Below are 15,187 nucleotides of genomic sequence, written 5' to 3' on the forward strand. Positions count from 1 at the left end.
AACATATCCAATTCCAAAACRTATCAGAGAGAATTTCATTTTCTTTGTGCTCGAACACAGAAGCTGAAATCAACTTGAGAGGCCTTCAGATTTGTGGGTTTGAAGGTTGAGGATGTGGTGCTCTCACAGGGGATGCTCAGCTCTGGAAGGACCTGGACTCTGTTGGACTGCAGAGTATGGCCATTGCTCAGGAGTGGCTGGGAGAMTTTTCAGTCTGGCAGATAAACAATATAATTGGCATTAAAAAACTGACTAAATTTAAAGCAAAAAAGAAAAAAAATCATTGAGTGCCAGCTTGGAAAGTAGCGTGGCCTTTTAYCAGCTTGATCTGATCCTAATATTTACAATAAAATCCCAGACTGAAAAGATTTTGTGTAACTTTGGACTTGGTGTTTTTGTAGATTATCATCACTAATCTTAGATGCAAGTTTTTGACAGTTCACATCTGTATGAGAACACTGTGAGCACTCACCCAGATGCCAAATTTGATATCAGAAGCCACAGCAATGCTTTTTCTTGTTACTTGAAAGAAATAATGTTGTAAAAAGGCAACATGAAAGCTGCCCCCAGGAGGGGCAGGTGCATCAGCAAATGGATGAAGGCGCCTGAAAATAGAAAGTGCTAAATATGGCAACAAAATACATCTTCTCTATGCCACCAGTGTTCTTTTAAAAACTAAAAAATAAAAATAAAGCCAAGAGGAAGCCTAAATTAGAATATGATATGGATTTTATTGGCTGATTTTGACACTAAACCAGCAAAGTGGCCAACATGATTTACTGGTTTAAGCACTGCCTTTCCAGAAGCTGAGATGCTTTAAGCCCCACTTCATTTTTTGCCTTTAAAGCACAACTCTAACTGGTGCAGCCTCTCCATCTGTAAAATCGGYGCAACAGACATCAAATCTTATAAAACACCGTGAAGAGAAGCTAATGACGATCTCAGAAAACCCTTTAAGACCTAGGATGAAAACAGATTTACACAGACTCAAAGAGTTTAAGGCAAAAGCATCATCATAAAGGGGAAGAAGCCCTGGAAGGAACTCAGCAAGTTATCTGCTTCATCCCCTTGCCACAAGGCAACATCAGCCAAACCAGCACTGACAGCTGTTTGTCTAACCTGTTCTTAAAAAYCCAGCAAAGCCTGGCTTCCCACAGCGTTCCCAGGCAGTCCACCCCAGCACTGGACCTTTTTTGGAGGTTTCCCCTCCTCCAGTGAGTCACCACAGATATTGGAAATTGTTAGCTACTCCACAACCTGTACACATTTATATATATATTTATAATTTCAATATATCTTTAATAAAGCATGCTGATAAAATAAAAATCAAACAGCTGAAAAATACAACATGATTTTCACACAGTAGTGCCCCTGTAGAGGTACTGAAGGTTTCTTCCTCAAAAATTGTGCACCTTTCTGACCTTCAAAATGCAAAGTTAAAGCATTAGTAGCCTACAGAGAGATGAGTAAGMCTAATTCAACCTGAAAATAAAGCTGGAGGGAACTCTTAAAACTGAGGCTTTTTTTAGTGACCTATCTCCCCTCAGTTCATACTGCTGCAAGTGGCACTAGAGGGCTCATGCCTTGAAAAACAGCARCCTCCTTCTCTAGATAGTCCCACACAGACCAGGGGTGAAAATAAATTTGGATTTCAGATCTAATTGTTAGCGAATGAAGAGAAAGCAAAAAAACTGTTTCTAGCTGATGCAACCTTGATATGGGTGTTTACAACTCTTTTAGGAAGAGATTGGTTTTAAGTTTCTAGCCAGAGGCCTGACTTGGCTGAAGTGATTTGTGGGATGAAAGATACTACAGCTATGGGTGGGAAAAATTAGATACATTCCTATTTAGTTGTTTCATTAACTGTGTGAGCTCACAGAGAAACCCACTGCTAGTCTAGAGAGCTGGAAACACCCCCRGTAGCTGTTCTGTGGAAAATCAAGGGATTGTCTGCAGGCAGGTTCATTKTCATCCCTAATGAACTGGCCTTTGTGACTCTGGGGAGTTGCCCTCCAGTACCAGGTATCTTAGAGAAGCCCTCGKTTTTTCACCATGAAATGCAGTCTAATGGCAAAACGAGGGTCATGTAGTTTGTGACAGCCCTGCCACACTGGGCTGGCAGCTCAGCCCAGCTCACAGCTCAGGGGTACAACCAGCACAGCTCCCTTCACTGCAGCCACACGTGGGGAAGGCTCAGAAAACAGCTCAAAATTCAGCATGAAGAGAGCCCTGTCCAGCTTTCCCAGTCTGCACCGTGGTGAGCAAGAGACACTGGTAGCAAATATCAGTGGACAGCAACCTCCTCATTCTGTATTTGCAAAACATTTCAGATAACACCGCTCTGATAATGASTCCTGGCATTATCACAGTGCAAACAATAAATATTGGATTGGTGTGTGTGGAATCCCAGCTCCTCCTGCCCCACACATGTTTTGCTGCTTGAGAGGGGAGGAGCGACATTATCACAACACACACTGCGAAAATACAAGAAAAGAAACAGCTGAGTGACGGGGGGAAAGAAAAGCTCGGGCCAAGTCCTGCCATGCATGTGGAACAGGCACTCATCCCCACACCAGCAGAAAGCTGCCTGCCTTATCTCACACTGAATGCATGCATCCTCTCCCAAAGTTTATCTGGCCTCCCACTGGACCCTCTGACATTCCTCCCCTCTGTTATTTGCTCGAGGAAGGGAGGATGCAGGAAGGGAGTGTTTCAGGCTAAGTGTCTGACACCAGAAGCTTGACCCTCAAATTGCTGACTAAAGGCTGCTGTTGCAGGCAGCCCTCTGCTCCTTTCTACTTGCCACAGATTACAATTTTATTTGCTTACATTTCATTCCTGATTAAAATAATTTCTTGCTTAGCAGTTGCCTGACGTTCAAGAAAATGCACAGGTAYCTCATTTCTTTCTTTTTGTTCTTCCTGCCCCATATGCTCCTTTTAACATTCTTGCAAAGCCCCACCATTCACTTTGAAGAGCCATCAGGACGTTTTGGGGCCATTCAGGGAATTTACTGCTCACATCCTGCCCTCCCTCATCCCACACCAGGGTTTGTTCAAGATCCTTTCTTTCTGCATCACACAACATATAGATTGCATACGTTTCGAGGGAAAAACAGCTGATTACTTGGTTTCGTAAGCAATTACAAGGAATTACAGGAGACCAAAAAAATATTTTGTTTAAGTAAACTAATCACAATTTTGAGACAGACATAAATGGCATGTACCATTAAAATAAAAAACAAACAACAACAACAAAAAAACCAAACAAAAAAAAACCCCCACCCCAGTACAGCTAATGTTATTTATACTCTGTATTAACTATATGGAATTTTTTTTTCTTTAATGCTTTTTTTTTTTTTTTTTTTTTTTTTTTTTTTTTTTTTTGGGGGGGGGGGGGGGGGGGGGAGTGGGGTGGTTGGCTGCTTTCAGATTTTTTCCCCTTCTTCAAGCAACTGCTCTTCACTGCTGGCAGGCAATCCTACTGCTGGCTTATCCATTCATGATCACACCTGCACCCTACATTAGGAWTTATCCCGGATTTTCAGCTATATTAAACTGGCTTTTACCTAAAGTACATAAATCACATCTATATCTGACTCTCATGACTTGTGTGCATGAAGGGATACAGGTTTCTAACACAGTGGGTGAAATCACTGGGAAGGAAAGGATTATTTTCAGCTAACCAGTGACCAATAACAAACTGTGTTATCCTGCACGSTTTCACGGATGCTCGGTTCAGTTATGGGTTTTATCCAATAGATGGCTCCTCAGTAGCAGGAAGGATTCTCCCCCTGCTCTCCTTTCCTTCACCGAGTTTCAATATGACTTTCTAATATTTACACAGCTATTATCTTGCAAATATAGGCATTTTGTGCACGYTGATAAACACACAGAAGAAGCACGTGTGAGTGAATTAAAGAACAAAAGGAAAATTAGATGACATTTTATATCCTGCATGCCACTTTGTCCTTTGCCAGTACAGGGATGCATGAAAAATGACAGCCTGGAATGCTTCCTAAAGTCATACTAAATATATATATATATATATATATATATATAAAATGCAGCTACAGAAACATTAACTGCATGCCAAATACAAGCTGTCTTTCCCCCCAAAAATATGAGAACATCTCCCACATTTTACGTATCCCTGACCGAGCAATACTTAAGGAACTTACAGGCATCATTACTACTCTGCCAACAAAAGATCATTCACAAGAAAAAAGAAAAAATCCTGTGTGTAATTATCGATATAATGACCCAGAAGAGTTTTGTCTAATTGGCAGGGTGCAAGTTAAYGTCATCATGAGTAACATTAACGTTWCTGACATAGTGGAARTGAATTCATTTTTGTTGTTTTACAGAAAACCATAATTAGAACAATAATAGCAAACCCCCAAGATATTCAGAAAAAATCATGTTTATCCCGTATAGGCACTTCTGACTTTCTGAATCAGAAGAGCAGTTCCCAGTCATTTCTGTCCTGAGATCTATCCTGCATCTCACTCAGATCTTATCAAGATCCTGTCAACACATGGTAGTAACCCCATTTTGGGATTGTGACCCTCTGGTCAGASCACATGATCAAGTGAAAACAGAGTACCCACTATAAATAATAAATTGCATAGAAGCCAGATCAAGGCTGTTTAAATTCCTATGACTTAACACTTCAATGGCCCACTATATCTGCTATTAGCATCTAAAATAATATCATTCCTAATAATAACCTTTATCCTTGACACATTAAGCTGCTTTGAAAAGCAGAGGAAAAGTACCATTTCACTAGAAAAATATATATAAATATGCAGCATCATAACATTAGCAGAATTACAGCCATAATAACTGTCAAGAAAAAAAATAACTGTTCAAAGCTGAGCACAATCACTGGTCACATTTCAGCATTCCAAAAGGACTTGCCCGATTCCATGCCTCAAATCAGCTTTTTTGCTGGCTAAAACTCGGGAAATTCAAACCAACTGGCATTTTGCTCATTCCAAAATAAGCTCAGCATGGGCTGTGCCACTGTTGGYTCCCTTCATCCCTGAGCAGAGACCCCATAATGCACATCCTCTATCCTTGATGTGGATTGTGCAGAGAAACACAGGTAAGGGCAGCCTCGTGAGCTGGTGATCCCTCAGCTTTGGGCCTGCAAAGGGCTCCTTGCACGCTCAAAAACATCACTCTTAAATTGCAAGGAGCAGATCCAAGCCCTGGCCAGTCCCAGCAGTGATCAAACACAAAAGTTCCATATTTTCACCTCTCTCCTTCTCTCTCAGGATGCTGCAGCCAGCAGAACTCACCCAGACTCAAAGCCAAGCCTGCAGACTTTCACCCTCCTTCTCTTTCCAAGRGGCAAATATACAGACATGCAAAAAAAAAAAAAAAATCAGAGCTCACAACTGAAATACTGACAATCATTTTCACCGTGGAGCAGTTTAAAAGAGGCAGYAGTGATATTCATTAAGCTGTTAATAATGGATTGTGGCACAAAGCAATTTATCAAGTTTCCACTGTAATTAAAATCACTGAATATTTGGGCACTTGCAATGCACCTAGCTCTCCCTGCTTCTGAAGCTTTACATTTTAATGTGAATTATAGCTCCCTCTCCCCAGAGAGCTACTAAAAAGCCCATTTTAATTGGTATGTTTTTAATTGAGATTACATTATTAAAAAGTGTAAATTTCTGTTGAAGAGAGGAAGGAGGTGCTCAGCTCTCCTTTAGTCTCTGTCTCCCTTAGATATAGCTTGCTTATCCCAGCGAGAGGGAAAATGAAGGGTAGAGGCTGGGAAGAAAGTGGAGGAAGCCCTGAGCACTGCGAGGCTGTGGAGCCAGGGCAAGGCTGTCACTGACTGCCACAGATGAGGGATTTTCAGGAGGGAGAGGATCCACCACCATGGCTCAGGCTGCTCTTAACAAAAGGCTGATGGAAAACACCAGGCAGGGATTGCTGCCTCGTAGCCAGCTGACATCCAGGGCACATTTGAGAAAGCCTCTCCTCGAGGTTACCAGCCACAGACAATCTGGCATTTACCATAATAAGTAACTCCAATGCGAAATTCTCCTCAAAATCCACAAGCGCATGGGGTCGAGCGAAAGCCTCCAGCTCTGCTGGCTCCAGAAGRTYRGGRAGGAGAGGGGGGCAGATGGGGAGASRCAGCCCCTGGGGCAGCCTGGACAGSRTGGCAAGAAGAGAATTGCCCCAGCAAGCAAAGCTGGTCACCTTTGTGCACAGAGATGGTCAGACTGACTCATCACCACGTTCAAAAGAAAAGCAACTTCATGCACTTGGCATCCAGATGCCGGCCACATAAATGGTTCTCCTGCTGGCAAAAGGGCCTGTCAGTGCCTCTCATAAGGGGGAGTATGGATCTGCTGAGGTAAATAGACACAAGAGAAAAGGGAGAAATATCAAAGGAGTGCAAAGGAGATGGCAACAGCTGAGGCAGATCAAGGGAAAAACCTCCAGAGATCAAAACATGCCAGAAGACGGACGAGATGGTTGAACGAGAGTGAAATATCGTGGAACAGCTTTTTCGTAACTGCTTCAGGAAAGGTCACACTGTATTGCAAAAAGAAGGCAGTGAGTGGGGCTGAGAGAGGTCACTGTAGGTAAACAGAGACACAGAGAGACTAACAGAGACAAATTCAAAGATCACCCACTAATACCACCAGGGCTGCAACTCCCTACTAGCTCTGGAAGAGACTCAGGAAGGAAGAATGGTGAACCAAGGATGGATAAAAGGGGAAAAAAAGATGAAATGTGAAAGACAAAACTAAAATTGTTAAAACTGTAAGAGAAAGGGAAAACTCTGTTGCTGCAATTAGGTCAGTAAATCAGTGATTTTTTTCTAGATTAAGAATTTAGATGCTACGCTCTAGTTACACATGTCAGAAGAAAGTCTGCTTGTAGTGGGAAAGCACCCAAACATGTTATTGCTCTGAACAGCGACAAAAAATTAATACATGAAAGTCCCAATAAYAAGCTCTTTGCAGATTTAGATGAAGGATAAGTAAAAACAACAACAAAAATAAAACAATGTAAACAAAGATTAGATATTATATCCCGCCTTGGCATTAAAGACCACCACTCTGCTGTGCAGAAAGTTAATCTCTAGATTATTTAATTTAATGCAAGATTCCTTGTGCTTGCTGGTTTGAAAAGATCCCAGGTGAAGCAGGTAAAAGAAGGGCTTTCAGTGATCTAAAGCAGAACCTTCCTAGAAACTTGTGGGGAGCACACAGCAAGGGTAACATAAAGAGATGAAGAAATTAAGAAACACAAGTCACAAAAGAAAGGGAATGTGCACAACCTCAGGGTAACAATTTTTCCTTTCAGCTGGAGGGGTGGATACTGAGACCACACCATAAAGGAAAACAAATGACAGGAAGCAGGGAAAGAGAAGCTGGGTGAGATTTGCTTTACACCAACAGAATCACAAATGGAAACTGTGCCTCCAAGCCTATAGGAAGATGRCCCTGAAAGACTGACTGAACACTGTTTAGGCCAGCTATTTTGCACAGATGAAAAACATGCAGCAGAAGGGCCAGGTACTTACTGATTTGGCATGTATCAACAGATACATGACCACATCAGATTCTACTCTGAGTGCTACAAAAGAAAGGCAGCTGGAGGTGCTTTGCTCCCTTTCCAGAAAATAGAGATATTTTTTCTCRTCCCTGGAAGCAATAAAGTCTCATTGGGTACCTGAAATTTCTGGGGCTTCAGCACCCAGGAACATTTCCCCAAATACACATGGGGTTGCAGCAGCCTTGATTCAATTCTTTTCTCTGCTAAGAGCATCAGGAAAGTTTCTAACTAACCAAGGGGACAAACTTTATGTCTAAGGTCATGAAAGAGCAGCACTGAGCACTAGGTATAAAAAAGTATTAAAGCCAATGCCACATCCTCCTCAAACAGATGGCCTTTCAGAAAGATTTAATCAGACACTGAAATGCATGCTGCGAATACTCATTACGAGCACAGGATCAGGCTGGGACAAGTGGCCAGCACTGACGTTATCGCCTACAGGGAATTACCACAGGCATAAACAGGATTTTTAATGTTTGAACCTCACTCTGCATAGCAAGCACAGGGTCTCTTTGTCATCATAAAGGAGGGTAAAGCAAAAAAATTCATGATGAGGTAGACCCAGGTCTACATTGCAGGGAGAAGCAAAAGATTCAGGCCCCTATAAGGCACAATCAACTATTTTTGGGGKTTTTTTTTGCTTTCTCATCCTCTCTTTTTTTGCCAGTGCTGGTCAAGCCACCACAAAACTCAGTGACAAAGGTTAATTTTCTCTGAATCCCACCTTCAAAGCAAAATGAGCTCTTGCTCATCTTATTTTAATGGATACATAAAATAGAGCTGTGACCACTCCATCCCCTTCAGTATGAAGAAGAGAAAAAACAGGATACAGCCACAGTAACCAGCACCCAGAAGAAGGAAATAAAATAAAATTAAGAGGACTTTTCATCTCTCCTTCAGTGATGGGGTGGCTTCTTTGAAAAAGGCAGGTTTGCTTTTCAATTCTTTCCTCTTTCAGTTTTTCTGAGAAATTTTACTGCAAATATTATTTGGAAGAGTCCTTAAGCTATATTTTGACCTGGATTTTTGATAAACAGTATTTTAAGAGATTGATTTTGCCATGCAAACACAATTTTTAAAAGTCACTAAAAACCCTGACATTACCAACAACTGAGTATGTGGGTTTATTTATTTTCCCTCTAGATGAAAAAGTCTTTTTTCAGCACTAAAAATYCCACCCTTTTCAACTAAAATATGTTTCTCATATGCTGTAGATTGGCAAAGCCAAATGTCCATCTTCACTTCCCACACCAGCTGGTGAAAACAGGAGGAAAATGCACGCAAAACTTATTGACAGAAGCATTTAAGTCCTTCCTCCTTGTAACTCTGAAGGCATCCTGTTGGCTCAGCGACTTCCTGCGGATTAATGCTGCTACAGGGACCATCTGAACCTCCCCTGCTCTGCCCAGAAAGTGCCAAACTTAAAATTTTTTTGAAGGTCTTCTGAAAGAGCCCCACTGCTCATCTGTTAGAAGGTGAAGTTAGCTTTTCCTGCATGGATAATCACATTTTCCTGGTACTATCTGCAAAATCATTCCTGGCAACTGTGGATATGCAAAGACTTAACCAGACTAATCACATGAACACCCCGGTGCTTTGATTTAATTTCTGTCCTTCAGTACAAGTCTAAGTTCTTGCAAACTGAASSGTGGTCATCACCTGTACCTGGCACTGCTGAGGCCACACCTTGAGTGCTGTGTTCARTTCTGGGGCCACTCACTACAGGAAAAACACTGAGRTGKKKYCMRRRRARGGRAMKGGGSYKGGGRARGGKYYTGGAGCACAAGGGTGGTGAGGAAAACCTGAGGGAGCTGGAATTTGTTTAGTCTGGARAAAAGGAGGTTCAGGGGGAACCTCATCACTCTCTACAACCACCTGAAAGRAGGCTGGAGTTAGTTAGGGGTTGGTCTTATTTCACAAGTGACAAGAAGAAATGGCCTCAAGTTGTGCCAAATGAGGTTTTGATTGGCTATCAGGAAATTTTTTTTCACCAAAAGGATGGGCAGTTGTTGGAACMRGCTGCCCAGGGAAGGRGTTCAGTTACAACCCTGRAGGCACGTAAAAGTCACCACTCTTGTTATTTATTCTGTCCTTGATCTCTTCTGAACAGAGGGACTGCAGAGTTGTATTTCATGATGAAAGAACCTCAGCCAGACACTTCAGCCCAGGCCTGAAACCCAAAGATCACGTTTGGTAAACCTGCAGCTCCTCCTTGGAAAGATAGCAACAGAGCGAGCAAGAAATTTCAACTGGTGCCCACAAGTAATAGGGATGTCATTTCCATTCAAGGTTTTGTGGCTTTGTTATGTTTAAATTCCAGTTCAGAAATCTTGAGAAAGTTATAGAATTTACTACATCTTTAGGAAAAATTAAAAAAAAAATTAAAAAACCAAAACCAAAGAAACAAAATAAAAAACAACCCCCCCCCAAACAACAAAACCTTCAAAAAAACAACAACAACAAAAAAAACAAACAAAACTCCCCCCCACACACATTTTTCTGCAAATGTGGGAAGTAAGARCCACAATTTAAAACACAAGCAAATTGCTTGATTTTTAAAAGAAGGTRAATAACTAAAATGCCTTTTGCTGCCCAAGCACAGCTATCAGATATAACGTTCAAAAGGTTTTTAACATATTCTAGAGCAACTATACCCTTCTGCTAAAAGCAGCAGAAATAGAGTTTGAGAATTGTGTTCAACTCCATATTTAGCCCAAATTCCCTCTGTGTCTTTAAGGCACACATTTACCTTTCTGGAAAGTCCACTTCACATTTCCACCTTACAAAGGCAGTGGATAAAGGGATGACCAAATTGTGAGAACAGAAGAGAATCCCATGAATCACAACAGCATCCCTTCAACAGACTTAGAAAAACAAAAGGACCAGACTGATCCTTTATTTTACTGACTTGATTAATCAATAAAAATTGATTATTTCATATTGCCATTTAGTGTGTATCCTCAAATGGACACCACCTTCTTCCTAACACAAATTTTGCTGRGTTTTCTACAAAGGCAAGAATACTGCACACTATTAAAAGGTGTCTAATCCTCCCATCTGCTATTTCCGTAGAAAAATATTTACTTTTTAACATCTGTACTGCATTTACACAGTTCAAACACACACATAGCTCCTGGAATGTACATAGTATTTAGCAAATTTTTAACTAAGTTTTCTTTGTAATTGTATAGTTTTCCCTTGACAAAGAGAGGATCAGACTTTTTCAGGAGGATTACCTCTGCACAACTCATTTCGAGCAGCTCTTGAATAAAATAGTTCATTAGTTCATGAAAAGGAAAGACTCCAGGGAACTGCTGGGGAAGGAAGAGAAAAGAACAGAGTGTCACAGTAATTAGGTTTTCAGATTGTCCCTTATCCTCCAGAATGCAGGTACACACACACATGTCCCTCTTCTCTTTAGGGGAGATCATTGCATGTTTTTCTCTGGGAATCAGTGTTCCAGAGATTAAATTTCTAACCMAGACATAATTTCCCAGAAAGATACTAAAAGATACCTCTTCTTTATAGCACATTTCTGTTGCCAGTCCATAGGGTAAGAGCAGCCCACCCTGCTTTGTAGCATTTCACCTTCATTTCAGACTTACTCAAAACTCAGTTTWCTTTTTAGGCTCCCATGGCTGATGCTGGGAAACCAAAGGACTTCCACTCACCAGGAATCTCTCAATGTTGCCCAGGTGTACAGGCAGCCTGGGAAAAGCAGAACCACTGACTGAAGCTACAGGAGATCAGGGAAAAGACTGGCCAGGATGACAAACAGGGAAAACGGGAGGAGGTKGCAATTGTTGACCAACCTCTTTTGATTGATACAAAGAGCATCCCAGAGCCATAGCARTTAAAATGAGGCCAGACCATCACCAGGACTGACAACACTGAACAGTTTCTCTGTGSCTTTACACCACAGGACTCAATGGCAGCACAGCCTTCATACTCTTCTCCTGTTGTTCCTTCAGTCTGCTCTGCTTTTACATTAAAAGCACCCAAGCAGCCCATAGGTCTCCAACCAGATTGAGTAAACTGCAAACTGAGATGCCAGGAAATAGTTCTGAGGGTCCTTCCCTGTGCTTTGTCACTCTCTCATTCCAAATTGGCTTGTGACCACCAAGAAAYAGCTGATGATCATCAGAAACATCAGATCACTACTGGCCTGGCATGGATCTGTGACCCTGAATTATGCATTTACAGCAGACAGGATGGCTGGAAAATCAGGAAATGTCAGAAGAATGCACTGAAGCCTCTATGATTTCTCCAATTCTCCTTGTTAAAGGATGTGTATTTTCAATAGTGGAATTTCCAACAGATCTGTTGTGATTTTCCAAAAATAATGGCCTGCAATATCCTTAAATTGTTACATTCCAATTGTTCTTATTACTATGGATTACAAATGGAAACTYTGGACTKTCATYTGCAGATAGGAGGCTTAGTTTCAAYCCAYAGTTTTAGAAAGGAGTCTCAGYTTTGAGCACTATRCAAGATTCCTTCACCTAGACATCATAATTTAAAAAAAACTAGTAGGTTAAGAACTGAGCTATAACATGATATAAAAAAAGCTCTTACATGAAAACCATTTGCATATCAGATTATTAAATTAAAATCTATCAAAGTATCATTTATTGAAGCTAWCAAACAGTCTCTCTGCCCTGTCTTTGAAAACATTTTGCCTCGGGGAAAAATTTAAACCTGGGCAGATAATCAGGATAAGGTATTTGAACACTTAAATCTTGCTAGAGTCTTTAAAGTAGGTGTTAAGTGRTGCATTAAATTTGTGCTGTTTCTTCTAAGCAGGGTAAATTTGCTCTTCTGTAAATAGTGGGAAAAGCCTTTTACAATAATTTGAATCCATGAATAAATGTAATACGTTAAAATTTCTAAAGTACAACCATGAAATATTTTTGTACATAAGCCAAATGAGTGGAATATCCAGGACTAAAATTATTCGAGTGACCACAGAAAGATAATATATAATTAAAATGACATCTGCACCRCAAACCRACGGGATGAGAGAAAGTGACATCASAGATCTCATACAAGCTGCAAGCGTATTATTAGATCTAAACCTGGCTGTAAAATTACTATCTACCCATGGGATTATCTTTAGGCATTCAGAAGCATTGTTTCATTTACTGATAGAACRGGGATGATAACAGGCTGACTTTGCTTGTCACATTGTTTTTTGGCCTTTCTTTATTCTTTGTTCGCATTAGCTACAGATGAGAGCAAGGCAAGCTTCAGCTGAATCACTGTCGTGGAGCTTTTCATTGTTTTACAGTTTRCTCCAAAGGCTTTTTTTATCCTCCCCCCACCCCCTATCCTCAAGAAAAGAACCCAAAAGCATTTTTAATGGTGATAAAATCAATGGGGAGTAAAAGATGCACAATGTAACATCTAGGAATGTGGCAAACTAAGGAATACCCATTGGCCTAATGCACCTCAGGGAGACCATAAGACTTTGCTTATAGCTCTCATTATTAGCACAAAGAGCCAGTAGCTGCTAGTTACATCTTGGCCTTATTAAAATTCACTGCCAAAACTCCAACTGGTTTCAGTTGGGTACATTTCATCATTTGAGACCGAGGACACGGCATAATTCTCCTTCACATGCAATCTGAGACACCTAATCTCTACAGATTTAATTTCTGCGTTAAATTGAAAAAGCCTGCATTTTGATCTGTTTCAAACATCATTTTTACGTCTCTGGCAAATATTAGTTGCCTATGTTTGTAAAAAGACTCATTTGCCACCAACCTAAAATAGGCAAAATTCTAAGAGCATGTAACCAGGCAGCAGTGAAAACGGGAAAAAGGAAAGCTCCAAACCTTCCAGTCATTTTTGAAAGCCACAATAATGATCCTGAACAGCAAAGGGGACTTAATTTGACCTCAGAAATCTGGCCCTAAGAGTCTAACTCATAGCACTTGAAATAGTTCCCATATGCCAGTTTGGCAAAGCAGGCAGAAGCGCAGGAGCAGACGGGTCCACAGGCAGTCAGGGAGTTGTGCATACACCGTTAAGGCAAACATGGACCTTGCACTTTCCTCCACATTGTCCTGGTGCTGGGCAGAGACTGCCATGTGTTATCCCTCACAGCACCTCCAAATATCCTTTCCAATATAACCTTAAAGCACTGCTCCATCAGCCACTGAAACCTGCCAACAGGCTGCATGGGCAGAGATTTCTGCCTCCTGATCTTGTCACCACAATCTCCCTTTTCCTGTGTTTTCCCTTTTTCAAGGGAGTGACCAGCTCTAGCACAGTGAAGGATTTAGCCCATGATCAATCCCTTGYCACAGAAACACATTGTATTTTATTAATGATGGCTAATAAAGCAAACACTTTTAATACACATCAGATTGTTTCATTGTCCCTTTTACCCTTTGATAACTGACACACAGAACAGACTTTCCATTCTGACCCCTTTTACACGAATCTTTGATTTAAACCTTGTCCCCACCCACAGCCACAYCTGTATGCCATTAAAAGTTCACACTGGACCTGTGCAACAGAAGTGAGGTAATGCAAGCAGTTTATAGACATCACCACCATCAGAAAATATTCCTCCAGCACTCAGTCTGGGCCAGGAACCACATTTACAAATCACTCAGTGGTGTTTAGCATCTTTTGGATGTAAAGAAGAACAAAGAACCAAAGATGGATGAAGGTGGGCTGAAGGAACAACAAGCAGAGTGCAGTGATAAACTGCAACAAATGTAGAAGTGAGACATCACTGCAGAAAAAGTCAAAGAGCAGCAATATCTATGAATATAAATTTTATTTTAAAATGTGTCCTGGGTGTAATGTAGGGTAAACTAAAATCCATTTTATCCTGAAAAGTGGCAGTGTGGGGCCAAGCTGTGAGAAAAAGTTGGAAGGATCCATTYTCACCTGTGCTGTCACTCCATCAGCATTTCTCTTCATCTCAGAGTGGTAATAAACATCTCTTACATTTCAACATTAACAAATTCCTTCATGTGTATATTTTGTGTTTCATGTCAATTGTTTTGCAAAAATTTGTCTTAGTTACTTGAAAAATTGAATTCTCACTGATATCCTTTKTTTCCCACTACACATCCATATTCCTTCAGGAAAGGAAATGAAACTTCATGTAATAAAAGGAAATGAAGTGAAATGGAAAAAAAAATGAAAAGAAATKAAACTTAAAGAAATGAAATTAAATGAAATCTCAAGATTTTCTTTCCTTTCATGATATGAATTTTCATGTCATGAAAGGAAAAGAAATGATAAATCAAATAATAAAATTAAATTAAATGAAACCTCGTGGAATAAAGGGATATGAAATGAAATTTTTTAAAAACAAACAAAAAAAAAGAAATTAAATGAAACACAAACAATGAAATCAAATGAAATCTTGCGATTTCATTGCATGAATGAGAATGAAATGAAAAGTCAGGGATGAATGAATTGAAATGGAATGAAATSAAAAGAAAATATATGAAAGGAAATGTAACAAAATTGAATTAGATGAAATCTCAAGATTTCATTTCCTTTCCTTTCAYAAAATGAGTTTCCATTTCATGAAAGGAAATGACATGACAAATCAAAGAACGAAATGAATTGAA

The 15,187-nt window shown here is 40.4% G+C and overlaps 1 protein-coding gene across 1 annotated transcript in view; it reads right to left on the minus strand.

Annotated features, from left to right (window-relative positions):
• Window positions 1-15,187, minus strand: part of TBXAS1 (thromboxane A synthase 1) — a 225,267-nt gene that overhangs the window by 68,907 nt on the left and 141,173 nt on the right. The window lies entirely within an intron of this gene.

This window comes from Malurus melanocephalus, unplaced genomic scaffold (genome assembly GCF_030028575.1).
Source record: "Malurus melanocephalus ecotype Western Australia unplaced genomic scaffold, MMel_1.1 scaffold_421, whole genome shotgun sequence".
In the NCBI taxonomy this organism is placed as follows: Eukaryota; Metazoa; Chordata; class Aves; order Passeriformes; family Maluridae; genus Malurus; species Malurus melanocephalus.